Here is a 13885-nt window from a genome sequence, read left to right as displayed (position 1 = left end):
CAGTTCGCCATGACCTTTTCGTCTCCATTGGCCGTCTCGATGCCCAGCTCGTAGAGCTGCAGGAACTCCACAGGGTCGGCGGTGCCGTCATAGCGAGGAGGCAGGTCCGACTTGAACTTGCTGGGCCAGGCGATGCTACACAACTCGGGGGTGAAGGCACGACAACCCGCTGTGGCCACTAGAGCCTTTTGCAGACGCGGGGCTTGCTCTTGACGGTTCCCGCATGCTGCCGCCAAGGGCAGTGCGGGGTCTTGGCGTGCTGGTGCAGGGATGCGGTCTTGCCGTGCTGGAGCAGGGAGCACGTGAGCGCCTTCGTGAGGCCGAGGGATTTCTTGGCAGCTCCTTTCTTGCCGCGTGGGCACCGGACGTGGTGGGTCAAGACTGAGGGCCACGCGCCTTGGAGCCAGGGCGCCTTCTTGGGGAGGAGGTGGTGGAGGCACCCCCTGAGCCGCATCGCCCATGCATGATGGAGGGCGAGGCAGCGAGAGAGACGACGCAGGAGAGCCCCCTGTGGCGCTGCCGAGCTCGGTGATGCGAGCGAGCCACTCCTTGTAGAGGTCGTCGACGGGGCGGTAGTGCAGGAGCTCACGTGCCAGGAGCAACGCGGCCTATGCGTCCGTGGGGGCGCAACGAGCGTGAGACGACGAACCAGCTGGGGTCAGCGAAGGAGTGGCGGTGCGGCCTTCCCGCTGCACCGGGGGGTGCAGCAAAGATGCTTGCTGCTCGTTCCCCATCGGGCCGGTGGTGGCGTTGGCGTCAGGCGACGGAGAACGACGAGGAGGCCCGCCGACAGGAGCCGTCTGGGCGACACGGGCGGTGAGAGCAGCCCGGCGCTCGGCGCGAGCTCGGCGAGCATCTGCCATGGATGCGATGAAGCAATGGGACGCAGATCGGCGGAGGAAAGATTCCGGCGCACCCCTACCTGGCGCGGCAAATGTCGGATATCGGGTTCTGGCAAAACCCTTAAGGTTCGAACTCTAGGGTGCGCACGAAGATCTTCTCCCTACCGAAACACGCCCACAACCTCGCCGCGATTCTAAGCTAGCACGATGAATAACACAAGAGACACAAGATTTATACAGGTTCGGGCATCGTTGTGGTGCAATACCCTACTCATGTGTGTGGTGTGGTGGATTGCCTCTTGGGCTGATGATGAACAGTATAGAGGAAGAACAGCCTCGCGAGGAGAGGTGTTCTTGTGGTGGTGGTGTGTGTATCGGCTAGATTCAGGTCCGATTGGATGCCCTCTACTGTGGCGGCTATCTCTATATATAGAGGCCCTGGTCCTCCTCCCAAATATTGAGCGGGAATGGAGCCAACAACGGCCATATTGAAAGGGGACAACTAGTACAAGCTATCCTGACTAAAGGTGATCTTCGACTGCCAAAGGCACTGGCGCTGACGCCGGCTTGGTCTCCATGGTGACCTCTGCCCTGCCGCTCTGCTGGTCTTGGTCTCATTGCACCGATGTGGAAACCTTTGTCTAATGCCTCGGTACTCCGCGCCTGCGCTTGCCCCCTTTGCACCAAAGAGGAAATGAGGACACTGCGCAGGCTGGCGCCTGCCTGGTCTTGATCATCATGGCTTGCGTCACGAGCACCTCGCGAGGTACCCCTTGCCTTGAACTCTCCGCCTCCTCGCGAGCCTGCCTGGTGAGGCCGCCCCTGAGGAGGCCTTGCGTCGTCCGCCCCGCAAGGCTTGTCCCCTCGTGAGGGTCTTGAACTTGGGTTGATTAAGACGGGCCATACTGGGCCGCTGGTGAGCCACATTGCAGGCCACAGGCAGGCAAGTCTAGGGACCCCCGTTCCCAAAACACCGACAGCAGTCACTTCACACGCCCACTGCTTCAGTTGGCAGTGAGAGGTGTGCAACAAGGCACCACCGTCGATGCACATGGCCTTCGTAGCTTTCTATAACTCGTGCTCACCGGACTCGTCGTCCTCATCTTGATCATCATCTCCCTCCTTCTTGTCGTGGCCCCAAGCGGGCCTCTCTGGTTGATTATCTTTCTCGTGGCAACCTCCTCAACTGCCATGCTTCTTGTCGGACACCTCAGCACCATCTTGGCCCTTCTCCTTATCGCGCCTCTCAAACTCAGCCTTCTGCTTCTCTGCAAGCAGCTCAACCTACCGAAAATTCTGGAGGTCATGGCCCTTGGTGCGATGGATCTTGCAGTGCTGCTTGTCGGAGCCTCCTGGCTTGTCGGCAGCCGCCAAAGCCCGGCAGGCGGCGCACCTGGCAACTTCCTTGCTGGGGTCGTTAGCCTTGGCCTTCTTGGCGGCGCTGGGTCACCGGATCCCTCGACGGCAAGCACGGTCTTGCCCTTACGCTTCCTATTGTAGCATCGGCCCTTCTTTGCCGGGGCGACGACGTCTTCGTCTGTGGAGTCGTTTTCCGTGCCAGCATCTTCGCCGGGGTACTTCCTCCCTTCTTTAGCCCGAGCACATCTATCGTCCGGAACATAAAGCTTGGCTACATCCTTAACCTTGTTCATCGCAAGCTCCTCATGCATCTTGCGGTTGCGCACATTCTGATGGAATGCACTAATGACGGCAGCAGGATGAACATCTGGGATGTTGTACTGCACGCGGTTGAACCTCTGTATGTACTTGTGTAGGGTTTCGCCGTCCTTCTGGGGATGACCTGCAAATCACTTGCCTGGCCAGGAGCTTGGTGGCCTCCGATAAAGGCGCCAACAAACTAGTGGCACAAATCCGACCAAGAAGAAATGGAATCCACTGGCAGGTGCATCAACCATGACATGACGTTGGGCTTAAGTGCCAACGGGAAGTAGTTGGCAAGCACCTTGTTGTCGCGAGCCCCAGCAGCTTGCATCGCGATAGCATAGATGCAGAGGAACTCCGATGGGTGAGTCTTGCCGTTGTACTTTTCTCTGACCTCAGGCTTGAATGTGCGGTCGGTGGGCCACTGGAACTGCTGCATCTCACGGGTAAAGGCTGGACATCCCACCTCGTAAGGTAGGTCACCGGAACCCCCCGCCGCTGGGCGGTCCATAGTGGGCCACTCACGCCTATCTGACTGATAGAGCGCTTCCCGCTGCCGCTCGATAGTGGTCCAAGCATCTTCTTGAGCTCGCTCCCTAAGAACTTGACGTTAGTCGCAGCGGGCTCATGTGTCAGACGACGCTGTGGAAACATTGTCGCGAGCGTCGGCCCGACGAGCTGGCGGTTGCTGTTGCTGGTGTGGGGAAGGAGAGTACACCGTGGTCACAGCGTCTCCGGTTCTTCCACCAACGACGTGCACCGGCTTGACAGAGCACCGGCACGAGGGTCCCTCAGGTCGCGGTTCATCTTTATTGGCAAAGCTGATGAGGCTCCGAATGGTGGCTCTCCACTCGTCGAGCTTCTCCGCAGAAGGAGGGAAGTCGAGGAGCAGTTGCACGTGTGCAAATGCTTCCATTGGCATGGGTGGCGGCGAAAGCTACATGGACCGTGATGTGTCCGACTTCTAACCACATTAGAAGGAGCTCTATCACGGTCTCGCGATCGGGCGCCGTTTCCGCCTGTGTCGGGGCGCGCATGCTGGCCCGGTGCATCTCAAGAGTGATGCAAAGGGATCTTCTTGCAGCGGCGCTCGGGGGCACCGACATCGCAGCGTTGCTCATCATGTGCGGCCTCGGAAGACTGCGGCGCGAGCACCGGCTAGGGCATCCTGGAGGTCGCCGCGCCATCTGTGGGCAGCACGTCCTTGCCCCTGGACCCAGTAGTGTGTGGCTCGTCGTCTTGGACATGAACGAGCCACTCGCCTAGCTCCGATTGCCAGAGTGTCGTGGATGCTCGTGGGCCACACCTCTGCCACCATCCGCAGCTGTCCCGTCGCTCGCCCGCGCTGGTACGGGCGGTCCGGCTCCAGATGATCTGATCGCTTGATCCCCTTCTTCTTGGGGGCCATGGCGATGATGAAGTCGATGCGCTAACTTTTAGACCAGATTTTCACAGCCTCAACACCTCCCCTACCTGGCGTGCCAAAGATGTCATGGAAAACAACACCTATGAGACCACGAGGATCCCTTCTACGGTTGGCGGGGGCATGGAGCTGCGCAAAGAGCAGGTCTACTGATCAGCGTGAGGGGATTTTTACCCAGGTTCGGGCCGCAAACGATGTGTAAAACCCTAGTCCTGCTTTAGTGTATATTTAGTGTCCTTGAGCTCTTGAACTAGCTGCGGTGCATGCCCAGTCCAAAAAGTCCGAATCCTTCCACAGTACGCCTCGGGCCTCCTTTTATATGTCAAAGGGGTCGCCACAGCGGCACACAGGAGGTGGAAAGTATCTACAGTGTACAAGTTATATCGCCTGATACCGTAGGACAAACGCATTTAATCCGCTGCCTACGTGCCCTCTTGCTTTATCGGGGGCGGCAATAGAGCTCGTCCCGTCCGTCGCCGCCTCGTCTTGTTTCGACGCGCGTCCAAGCTGACGAGGCATGCAGCGCCATGCTGGCTGGCTGGTTGCTGTGCTAGTATGGTGACAGGGTCTTCACGAAGATCTGCATGCCACCACGCAGGTGCTTGACTAGTTGGCCTAGAAGCTGCATGCTGCCATGCATGCACTTGCCTAGTTGGCGGGCTGGTTGCCACGTCGGAACGATCGTGGGGCAGCGAAATGTTGGTGAGTGTGGGCTTAGCCATGGCCCCGTAGATGCCCCCGGCAAGGGTCTTGTCAGGGTCTCACGGGCGTCCCCGGCAAGGATCCTGCCGGCGGTCTTTGACCGTCCCTGGAAAGGATCTTGCCAGGGGTCTTCGTCTTTTGGTTCTTATCTAGACTCGCAGGCCTTTGGTCTTCACAAAGATCTGCATGCCACCACGCCCCTGAGTCTTGGTCCCGACATTGTGAATGGTGTCAGAGTTCTCAGGCTCAAGGGTGGCGGCCTCACTGGTGTGGGGCAAGTCGCCCCGGCAAGGCTCTTGCCGGGGCTATGTAGGCCGCCACGGCAAAGGTGTTGCCGGGGGAAGCCCATCTTGCCCCCTTCGCTCTTCATGCCTCTGGCTTGAGTGCTGCCTTGGCAGTCTCATATCTTTGCTTCTTCTGCCTCGCCAAGCATGGCAACAGGTGTGGCTACAACTGCCCGTGCACAAGTAAAAGGGGTACAGAAAGGCCCCTACTTTTGTACACCGACAAAGATCTAAAAAGACGGCCTCTCTGTCCCTCCTCACCGGTGGTCACAGATCCACCAGGGAAGAAAAGGACGTGCAGCATTGACGCACTCGTCGTCAGCGAGCGAGGTCACCCACTGACGACAAGGCCGTCCTCTCAGACCTAGCACCCACATGGGATGGCCTCCATCCCTAAGCTCGTTGCCGTAGTGTGTGCGGAGGACGACGACCACGAGCGAAGCCAGTTCCCGCCGACCCTCAGGTATGCTACCTCTTTTTGAACCATGCCCTTGTTCTATTGCTCCATCTACCATGTCGTTGCATGTGGATCTTTTTCCACTCCACCATCTTCCCAATTTGCTATCCTCTGCTCTGCTGGTCACGCGGATGGAAACCTTAATTTGCACTATTAAAGGAAACCCTACTTAATGCAGACTAATCCATGTCTGGGTTGAATAAGGAAAGGAAGGGAGGAAGTACTGTCGAAGAGACTAGGCATCGAACCCGCATCTATGTTGAAAAGGGAAAATTCAGTAGCTAAGGAACGAGTCTCGTGCCTCTTGGTTGAAAATGGGTGAAAAAGGGTAGAAAGGCATGACAACGCAATAGAGAATGACTAGGTCGATCAGTTTGTTGTCCTCACATAGGAAAAGGTGGCTAAAGAGAACAAAAATGGGACGTAATCCACATATGCTGCATGGATATTTCTTGCTCTGGGCAACCAGACCTCCCTCACCACTCTATGTGTCCGTGGAGGTACACCCTACTAGTGCGCCCACTGTTCGAATGGGCCTCCCATGCTCCTATTGCTGCTTTTTTCTGTTAGAATAACGCCAGCGGTAAAGTCAAGCGATGCTACTGCTAAAGTAATGCCACATTTAAATAATGTCGCACTCAGTCTAATGCCACTGATAAATTTAAGCAATGCCATTTAATGTCACCAGATTATTTCAGGGTTAGCTATTGATTGTGGATGTATCAAAGATTTTTCAGCTAAGGCATTCTAATGTTGTTGCACAACCAGTATACCAATGGTGAAACTTGCTACTACCTTCAGATTTTTTCACTGATAATGCTTATAGATTACATACCTCACTTTCATGAGATAAGTCAATTTTTTTGTACAGTGTCACTAAAATGCCAAGGCTCTGATGTCATTTTATTTTGGTTAAACTACACAAAAAGTTATGAAGACAAGAGGAAAGGTCAAGAGTGGGCACCTCATCCTCCAGTTGTTCTCTTGATTCGTTCGATCAAGTTTTTATGTTTGATCGATTATCAAGACTGGGATAACAATTTTGAGGTCCCCTCGAGTTTGAAACGATATTTACCTTGAAGGTACATGGTTTGCAATTTTTTATGCTGTCATTACTTAATAATGCTAGTTACCTTCAGACTTTTGTATTTGGTTTAATGCTGTTGCACAACTAGTATACCAATGCTAAAACTTGTTACCTTTACACTTTGTATTGTTAATGCTTATAGAAATCTTCCAGTGCTAGCTTATGGAAATCTATTCAGTAAGACCATTGTACTGTACCTCGTAATAAAAAACTACTCTATTGTTGCACTAGCCACTGGATTAGTGTATATTTGTACTATTCGAATGGTGTTGCATTAGCGTATGGAGATATATAAAGTGTGGCAAGCTTTCCCAGATATGTGCTCAAGAAAACTACTACCTGTTTTTCTAAATACTAGACGTTTGGGTAATTTTATATTAAGGAACAAAGAGTGTAGAGTTCACTCAAATTATCCTGGTAAAGCTAGTCACACCATTGTTAAAATTAATGTTCATTATGTTATCGCAGGAGGTCTGCATGTTTGCCTCTAATGCATATCAATTACATACTTGACATCATGATGTAATGTTAAGTCATTTCTTTTTGTACAGTGTCACTGAATTGTCAAGGTAGTGATGGCATTATATTTTAGTTGAACTGCACAAAATATGCTTAAAAGAAGAGGAAAGGTCAGGACTGGTTCCGTTTTTAAGAAAATACTATGTATGCCTTCCTGACATCAGCCGTTGTTGCCTTATTTATTTCTTCAAACAGGTGGTTAGAAACAGTCTTGCTACCTTTTCCCATTAAGAAATTGGAATGCGTCGGATTCTGGGTTCCGGCAAACCCTTGAGGTTCGAACACTGGTGTGCACACGAAGATCTCTCTCTTCCTAGCTCGCTCTCGCAACGATCTCAAGGCCTAGCCCGCCGAACCCAAGGAACAAGAGACATGAGAGTTTATACTGGTTCGGGCCACCGTTGTGGTGTAATACCCTACTCCAGTGTGATGTGGTGGATTGGCTTGTAGGCTAAGGATGAACAGTACAAGGGATGAACAACCTCCTGAGGAGAGGTGTTCTTGAGCTCGGTGAGCTTGTGTGTGTGAGGATGCACTGAATGATACGTCCCCTGCTAGGGTGGTGGCTAGTCCTATTTATAGAGGCCCTGGTCCTCTTCCCAAATATTAGGCAGGAAGGGATACCACAACAGCCAATTTCAAAGGGAGACAACTAGTACAAACTATCCTGACAAAAGGTGGTCTTCGCCTGCCAAAGTCTGTAGTGGTGACGCCTTCGTGGGCTCCGCAATGACCTCCGTCCTGCCGTCCTGCTGGTCTTGCTCTTGTTGCACCAATATGGAAATCTTTGCCTGACGCCTCAGGACTCCTCGCCTGTGCTTGCCCCTTTAGCACCAAAGAGGCAATGGGTACTTTGCGCCCGCTGGCGCCCGCCCGGCCTTGGTCGTCATGGCTCACATCACGCGGTCCTCGCGTGGTGCCCCTTGCATAGATATCTCTGCTCCTCGGGAGCCAGCCTAGCGAGGCCGCCCCAGGGGAGGTCTTTGTGTCGTTCACCTCATGAGGCTTGGCCCCTCACAAGGGTCTTGAGTGATTGCTGATGAAGATGGGCTGTACCAGACCGTCGGTGGAGCCACGCCCTGGGCCGCAGGCAGGCAAGTCTGGGTACCCCCATTCCCAGGACGCCGACAGTAGCCCCCGGGCCCAAGGCGCGCGCGGACTTGGCTTCGAGGCGAAGCCAAAGGGCAAGTGTGGAGTGCCACGGGCCCCAACAACTTGCGGCCTTAATGGACGCATGGCGATTGACGGGCCGTGGGCGTCTCCACTTCCCCACGTAGCCTCTATTTCCGCCTGGCTGGGTGGCCACTGCTGGATACACAACTCTCTCGATCTACAGCGTGCTCCATAGCTCCTTCGCCTTCCGAAAAGCAGCGGATGCCCTCCCCCAGTCCAAACTGAAACCAACTCTCCCCGTCGCCATGGCGCCCAGCCGAAAGAAGAAGGGGAAGAAAGAATCCCGTACCTTGGCCCCCGCGCCGCCGGTCTTTGAGCCCGCCATCGAGCGGTCGGTGGTGCTAACCCAAGAGGCGATGGGCAAGGTGTGCCCGACACTCGCCGCTGATTCCAATGAGTGGGGGCGATGGTGGCCTAGCCTGCTTCCCGCGCCGAAATTGACAGGATGGCCACCGAGGTCCCCATCCATCTTCACGCTCTCTGGGCAGGCCTGATTCCTCCCTTCTCCGATTTCTTCAATGCAGTGCTCTCGCATTACCAGATCAATGCGTTGCACCTCAATCCCCAATCCATCATCCTCCTTGTTGTCTTCGCCTTTGTCTGCGAAGCCATGGTGGGCATTGCCCCTTCCGTGGCCTTGCTTTGCCACTTCTTCTCGCTGCACCTGAAAGATGCCCTCCAGTGCTTAGGATGTGTATCTCTTCAGGCCATTGCAGCGACGGCCGGCTCAGGGATCGACTTCGAACTTTTGCCAGTCGTCGGAGGCTTTAGGAAGCTATGGGTGTATGTGGATGTTGGTGTGCGCAATCCTTTGCTGCTGCTCCCGCAGGTTCTGGCTGCCCTAAGCTCTGGCTGGGGGCATGCAAGGCTCACCGACCGGCGGCTCGCCCATGTCTGGCACCGGCTGGCCAGGCTGAAGGGCCTCGGGGTGACGGCGCCTATGGTGGTGAAGGAGTTCATCCGGTGCCGCATTGCTCCGCTTCAGCGTCACCCCAACTAATGTCTAACTTCTCTGGCTACGGTGACCGCATGAGGCTTCAGGTGCCGGCTCTTGCCCCTGAGGCGCAGCACACGGTGCTCGAGCTCCTGACGGGTGACCCGACTCCAGCCAGCCTGCCGAAAGAAGGTTGTCTTCTATACTGCTGCTCGAACAAGGTGGAGTTCATGAATCAAATGCCCCCTTTCGACGAATGGGGACTACGCACGGTTGGCCTTGAAGGGCCTCACGAGAGCCCTGTCTTCGTGGCTTCCTTGCCCACCGCCGGTGCGGTGATCTCCCCGTAAGCGGGCACAGGGGTGCAACCACCGTCGGATGCTGGCGACGCGGCCGCCGAGGAACCGGTGCCGCTCGGGGCTCCTAAAGGGTCGTCCCCCGGGCTCCGAGAGAGCCGTCCTGAGGAAGCGGGCGGGGGGACGACGCAGTCCGATGCTCCTAAGGCTGAAGCCCCCGAGGCCCCGATGAGTCGCCACGAGGCGGGGGTGAAGGTCTCCACGTAGTCCAGCACCCCTGAGGTCGCCTCCTCAGGAGCCACACCAGTCGCGCCCATCATTGGCGACCGCACACAGGACTTCGGCCGGCTCCGACCGAACTTCGAAGCACTCCGCAAGAGGAAGGGGTCTCTGAGCTGCGGCGGTGATGCCTTCCGGCCAATGAAGCAGAGGAAGTACATCACTATTGACGAGTGAGTACCTTATCTTTGTAATTTCTTGAGCGCCGCTTCTCCTCCTGACCGTAGTTCGTTAGGGTCCCTCCTACTAGGGCGATGAAGTCTCCCGAGAAGCCGCCTCCGCCTGCCTCAGGCTGCCTGCTGACCCTGGGCGCCTCATGTTTGTCACATCCCTGGCTTGCTATGCACTTGGGCTAGCTTGGCTGTTGCATCATGTCTAAATTTCTTTTAAACTTGAAATGGGGATGACAAACCCTAGCACTAAATAAAATGCAATTAGGATAAAAAAATAAAAATATTTTCAATGAACCCAGAATGCCTTTAGAAAAGTTCATTATTTTTGTTAAAGGTGAAAACCCTTGCCAACAATGATGCACATATTTCTAGGCCATTCTGGATTTTTGAATTAAATCCTATTGTATTTGACTTTGGGCATTTAAATACTATAAATAATTTAAATGTTCAAATAAATGTTGGAAATTGTTAATGGTCACTGAAATAATTCAGAAAGCACCCATAATTGTTTCCAAGATTTTATGAAATGGTTTGGTATTATTACTAAATCAAAACAAATAGCAAAAAAACTAGAAAACAGAAAGAAATAGAAAACAGGAGAGAGAGAACCCACCTGGACTTACCTGGCGCCCACTTACCTGGCCCAGCTCCTCCAGCGGCCCAGCCCACCACCGCCTCCTTCTCTGTCGCCTTCCTCCTCTGCCAGGAGGATGAGCGCGTGCCGACGCGCGCACGGCCACCGCACGCCACCTCCTGCTTCCCCCGGCCTCCCTAGCGACGCCACGACGATGCCCCGTGTCCCCTCGCTCCTCTTCCTCTCTCGCTGCTCCCTCTCTCCTCCCCTGGCTCTCTTCCCTGAGCTCACCCGAACGGAGCCACCGCCGCCGACGAGCGTCACCGTGGCCACAGCCACTGCCTCGCCTCGTCGTTGCGCCCAGAGGCTCCGCCTCGACCCCCTCTTCCTCTCCACCAACCCATGCCCCGCCGGACGCCCTGCATCGCCGCCCACGCCATCTTCCCCATCTCCGGCCGCCCGAGATCGCCGTCGTTGTTTCGTCGTCACCAAGCCATCCCCGAGCCCACTAGCCTGCTCTGCGAGTTCACCGTGAGCACCGGAATCTTTTCCCTCTCTCCCCTGCCTCGTTTGCATCACGTAGCTATCGAATCCGTCGGAGCCGAGAGCTCTTCGCCGCCGGCCATGTCGCCGCCGTAGCCACCGTTGCCTAGAGCTGCAACCGAGCACGCGGCCGTGCTCAGTGCAACCCCAGGAGGTCGTAACACCCCTCCTTGCCTCCTGTCTTGCTCCCTAACCCCGAAACCCAGTTCACCAAACGCCGGCGCCGCCGTGAGCTTCATTCCGGTGAGCTCCGGCCACCCCAGCTCGAGTTGTTGCCACCCCCGGATGCGCCTCACTGCCAGCGTCCCGTAGACACAAACCACGCGCAAAACTGAGCCCCATAGCGGATTTCCGGCAAGCTTCCGCCGCGGCTTGAGGTCGCCGCCGGCCAAACTCCGGCGGGCCGATGTGGCCACTTAGTGAGGGGCTAATCACCCTATGAGCCACTGCCATGTGGGCCCCTGCGCTTAATTAGGATTAGTATATTTTTTTGTTAAATTAGTGTTAATACCGTGGACCCCACGTGCCAGTTTGACCTTGGCCAAGTCAACTTTGACCGGTCCCACATGTCATCCACCTAAACCAGCCTGAGACGCGGACCAGTGGGACCCAGGGTCAGGTTTGACCGGACCAGCCCCAGTTGACTCGATGATGTCACACTGACGTCATGCTGGCGCAATTAACAATTTTCTGGATTTAAAATAAATGCAGGAAATTCCAGAAAATTGTATAAACTTCTAAAAATCATAGAAATCCAACCGTAACTCCAAATTAAATAATTTATATATGAAAAATTATCAGAAAAATTCAAGGAATCCATCTGTACCATTTTCATGCATGTTAGAACAACTTATAGCTGCTGTTTAGCACAAATCAATTAAATGGCATTTAAATAACCATATATGGAGTTGGAATTTGAATCATGTATTCAAACCAACCTCATTTAAATCATAGCTAGGTGCATTAGCCCAAAACACATTCATATTGCCATGTCATAGCATGCATCATATTGTGCATTGCATTGATTGTGTTCTTTCTTGTTTGCCGGTGTTTGGCCCCTCTCGATAGACGTGACTCCGACGACGAGATCGATGACACCGATGAAGAACTATATTATCTTCAGAAGTGCCAGGCAAGCAAAACCCCCTTGTTCATTCCGATACAATCCTACTCTCTCGCTCCTGCTCTCTTTTACTGCATTAGGACAACAACGATTCATCTGTTACTTGCTGCGGTAGCTGAACCCCTTTATCCTTTGCATGACCTGTCATTGCCACAGTAAATAGATGAAACCCACTAGCATGAGTAGGAGTTGTTTGAGCCCTGTTGTGCCTACTCATTCATGCTTGTTTGTCATGCCTGCTACTGCTTAGAGTTGAGTCAGGTCTGATTCATCGGGAATGAATCAGAGGTGTGTGAACATGTCCTACTGTGTGTGAGCTAAGTGTGTGAATACGATTTGGTAAAGGTAGCGGTGAGAGGCCATGTAGGAGTACATGGTGGGTTGTCTCATTGCAGCCGTCCTCAGGAACTGAGTTCTGTGTTTGTGATCCATGATTCAGCTACTACCACGCATTTGGGCCCGAAACCAATGGACCCTCTCGGCTTCTTTATCACCCTTGTCCTCTGTCCAGGAGTTGCAAGTAGTTTCTGGTGTTTGTAGTATGCTGGAGGCCGTGGGCAGCGCTGACAGGAGGGGTGGGCTGTGATGCGGTAGGCACGTGGCACGGTGTACCGGGCGCCCGTTTGGTGTCTCGGGAACCCTGTTCACATCGTTTGGGGCTGTGAGCGAAACTCCGGCCGGATCTCCTCATGGATGGAACCCGAATAGGCGATAAACCTGGACTAGAGACTTGAGTGTTTAGGCAGGCCATGGCCGACACCCACGTTGGGCTTCCGCTTGAAGGTTGCCGAGTACATGTCGTGTAAACGGCGGTAAGTGGTTAGAGCGTGTGTGAAGAAGTACACCCCTGCAGGGTTAACATCATCTATTCGAATAGCCGTGTCCGCGGAAAAGGACTTCTGGGTTGCTTATATCAGTTCATAGACAAGTGAAAGTGGATACTCTAAAATGCGCAATATAAGCGTGAGTGCTATGGATGGCGTTCTCGTAGGGAGACGGGAGCGGATCCATAGTGGTGTATTGATATGGTGAATATGTGGACTCGTGTGCGCCACCTCAAAGAGTTACTTGCAGTCGTAGTTCAGGATAGCCACCGAGTCAAAGCTGGCTTGCTGCAGTTAAACCCCACCATCCCCTTTGTTGATAATGGTGCATATGTAGTTAGTTCTGATGTAAGTCTTGCTGGGTACATTTGTACTCACGTTTGCCTAATTTATGTTTTTGCAGAGAGAGATTTCAGTCTCGCTAGTAGTTCTGCGTGGACTTCGACGTTTAGCTTGTTACCTCAGCTACGATCTTGTGCCCTCGGCAGGATCTGATAGATAGTCAGGCTTCTCAGCCTTTTTCATTTATAGATGTCTGTACTCAGACATGATAGCTTCCGCTTGTGCTTGATTTGTATGCTCTGAATGTTGGGTCATGAGACCCTTGTTTGTAATATCTCGCTCCTCGGAGCCTAATGAATAAATACTTGAGTTGTAGAGTCATGTTGTGATGCCATGTTGTATTTGCACATATCGAGCATATTGCGTGTATGTTATTGAAATGCTTGGTATGTGTGGGATCTGACTATCTAGTTGTTTATCCTTAGTAGCCTCTCTTACCGGGAAATGTCTCCTAGTGTTTCCACTGAGCCATGGTAGCTTGCTACTGCTCCGGAACACTTAGGCTGGCCGGCATGTGTCCTTCTTCGTTCCTGTGTCTGTCCCTTTGGGGAAATGTCACGCGATGAATACCGGAGTCCTGTTAGCCCGCTACAGCCCGGTTCACCGGAGTCCTGCTAGCCCAGTGCTACAGCCTGGATTCACTCGCTG

The sequence above is a fragment of the Triticum dicoccoides genome, chromosome 2B (genome assembly GCF_002162155.2).
Source record: "Triticum dicoccoides isolate Atlit2015 ecotype Zavitan chromosome 2B, WEW_v2.0, whole genome shotgun sequence".
Lineage (NCBI taxonomy): Eukaryota > Viridiplantae > Streptophyta > Magnoliopsida > Poales > Poaceae > Triticum > Triticum dicoccoides.
This window is presented reverse-complemented; position numbering follows the sequence as displayed.